This window comes from Melampsora larici-populina (genome assembly GCF_000204055.1).
Source record: "Melampsora larici-populina 98AG31 unplaced genomic scaffold MELLAscaffold_109, whole genome shotgun sequence".
Classification (NCBI taxonomy): Eukaryota; Fungi; Basidiomycota; class Pucciniomycetes; order Pucciniales; family Melampsoraceae; genus Melampsora; species Melampsora laricis-populina.
In genome coordinates this window covers 54,680-58,129 of record NW_006768873.1, presented here as the reverse complement: position 1 = coordinate 58,129, position 3,450 = coordinate 54,680, and positions in this window count along the sequence as shown.

Genomic DNA, 3,450 nt, shown 5'->3' with positions numbered 1-3,450 from the left:
ATATCCGTTGTTGGCTACTTGGTTGGAAAACTTTCAGCCAATCGAAACTGACAAATCAGTGAGGCGTCTTGAACAATTGTATCTACTTCAAGGGAAGGAAAGTCAAGTCCTGAGCAAAAAGAGCAAATGCCTTGCAGTAAATTGATGGCTGATTCAAAGCTTGTAATATTGAGGATGGTGGGACTGAGATGGAGTGGGAGGGCACATGTGATATCCACCAAAAAGTCCAACATCGGGGATTGGTGTCCCGCTTGAAAGGTTAGCCCTAAGCCAAAGGTCCAACAGAGGAACCGTGATGAGGCACCGAGCTGGAGGAGAGATATGTTTAAAAGTGTGACACAAATGTTATGTGTGTGTCAGGTTGTGAAATGTCAGACTCAGTCTTGGGCCTCTCAATAGCCCTGTGTTCCCTAAAGTTCAGAGGATTGGCTGAACGTGCAGGGCTGTCCATTGGTACTGATTGTGCTAAGGCGGTGGAACCATGCAGATCTGAGCTGCTCAGATGGAAATCGTTTGCGATGCAAGCTGGAGACAACTGCAAGACTCTGACTGTCAGTACTCGAGATCTTACACCTAGAAGCCCCAAGAGCACTTCAAAATAGACTACATGGGGAACCACTACGTCTTTACTCAGTTGTAAATAAAACCTTTATTGATTATATCATCATTAAAATACCATTTACATTTCATGTACAATATATTATAAATTAACCAAAGTATCGAAGATTTATAAAATACCATAAGAATTCATATAATGAAAGAACCACAACTTAGAGGTCTAGTATCAAAGACCCACCCAAGAAGTAAAATACAAGAAATGAATAGAACACTCTGAGAAAGAATAAGAACGGAGGATATAAAACAAACTAAGAAACGAAGGAATAGAAGTTACTTACGAGCCAAGAGCATTAAAGACAAATTACGTAAAATCATATGAGTAATAAGTTCAAATAAATTCACAAGAGTCGAAAAACTCATATACAAACTTATACATAAATAAAGTAAAAGAAACCTACTGAATAGAATCAACTAAGGAGTGAAGATTACCGAGGACTCTGAGAGATCCAACAGTTCTCAAACCACGAAAGGTTTTCAGTCATGATAAAACTCGAAAGGAACACTAAGGAAACTAATCGACTAAAGAAAAGAACTCTTTACGAAGTTCGAAGGATGAGATCCTTACTACGGACGGTATTAAGATAAAAGTTCAGATTGATAACCATCTATGTTGTTAACCGAAGGCTTGACCAGTGAGTGAGAAAAGTATAAAGCCGCGAACCTTTTGCCCTCAGAAGAGAGAGGCATCACATTTTACCTTTATAAAAATTTCTAGCAAGAAATCGTCAGTGTTCTTTAAAATCTTCTGAATCCACTAGCAGTCTTAAATCCCAATTATCTAGAACTACTTCCCTTAGAAACTAGTACTGATATTCTCGATTACCCTCTGTTCGTCCTATTCTTTCGATCCCCGAACCTAGATTCTCCTTAGAAATTAAAACATCGTAAAATAAACGTAAACACCCCCCTCACTTTCTATTGAAATACCTTCAGCGTGGTACAATACCTCTATTGACTCCCTTTAATCGTTACTACTCCATAGGCTGCTAATTAGTTCCCGACCCAGTTAATAACTATTAAACCGGCTCAGTAGGGTCCTCACCTCTGAACATTATTCCTTAGAATTTATTTCCTTTTGCCTTAATCCGTAAGTGAACCTCTACTTTGTCAATACTACCGTTCTCGCAACTCATAGTTGTACGAGATCCCTGTATTATCTTCGGATTTTCAGGCTGCTCTGAGCTGCAAGCTCCAGAGAAAAACCCAGGTTTAGGAGTGACGCTCCCACTGCTGTTCGACTAACAGTAAGCCTGTGCTCTTCTTAGAAGAATCAGTGTTATTTTCGAGAAACTTACTCATAAATAATTTACCCGTCTTTAATTACTTAGGTAACTCTAGAATCTACCATCCCACGTACCCAGCGGGATTCCAGTCAGGTCTTCAGACAGCGTAAGTCCAGATTGTCTAGCTGTCAAGGAAATAGCCACCCTGACACTGACCCCTCTTGACCTCGAGGGGGGATCTGGCGGTCCTTGTGACTATGGTCTTAATTCCTCTGTAGTGATGTCATTGAAGGGTTGATTGTGCCAAGAGTTTTTCAGAATGATTTTAGAGTTATATGAATGATTGGAATGACGTAGGTTGATCTTTTGACAGAAGAGAAATCATTATCAGATGTGAAAATGGTCAAATTTCATGAAAAATGGAGGTTTTAAGCTAATTACATATGTCAAAACCTATCAGAATTGGGTGTGTGATACTTCATTTGACGCAGGATCATCCGCTTCATAAAGTACAACCTGTCAAACACTAGTAACAGAGGAGTAGTGAAAAAGTTATAAGGAAACAAAGAAAATGGATTGAATTTCGAATTTGGTGTTTACATACACCTGTAATGCAACATTTACATGACAAAAGCTCATTTTCTCAATCTCTATAACTCAATAAAGTATTCATCACACATCGGAAGTAGGTCATATGGGGGTGATAAATGATCAGTATCACGAGGGCTATAAAATGAGCTATAGTAATCCAGAATTAAACAACTTTACAAAAAATTTGTAATTCCAAAAATGGATTTCAGCTATGAATATTAGGAAAAAATCACCTGTATTCATCATAAGAAGATCTGTTCATCATTCTTTAACATCAATTGATCAAATTCACGCCTTGGATCAGTACAAACAATAATAATAATGACATCATATGGTTACATTGAAGGATTTTTGTTGGTTTTTTGGCGGTTTTTGAGGTTTTTTGAGGCTGTTGACCATTGTTGGGAATTGTGGGAGTGTTGTATACTATTGTTAGGAATTTTATGTGCCTTTGTTCCCCTTTTTACTCATCTTATACTTTTGTTAGAGTGTCTTTAATCATTATCAAATTACTTTAGCATTACTAAGTTCACTAAATAGCCCCTTTTATATCAAAGGAGAAATTTCTTTATGTGTGATAAGACTACGAGTCTTCTTTGGAATAACAATCTAATTGATTGTTGCTTGCTAGTAATTAAAAGTTTCTTTTGTTGTGCTCAGATTGGAATAACACTATAGCAGTGTTGAGATTTCTTTTATTCGAAAAATACACAGGAATAATACTTGAGTTAAGTATTGATAAACAATCTCTCTGGTGCCTTATCCTAAAGAAGTCAACAAATCCCCGTGTTGGTTCTTTCAAAGAGGCAGTCTTAGGCAACTTCTATTAGTTAGTTATACTAGTAGATTATCCCTCTTTAAGCTCTGTAAAGCTCTTGTTGAGCTTTAAGTTCTACATTGCCCTATTCTCTCATCTTCTTCAGGAAGAATCTTTGATTTCATTTCATTGACCAACCATTTCCTATCATCATATTTTGCTACCATAGATTTTCTGTCTATGAATCTGATAACCATATCT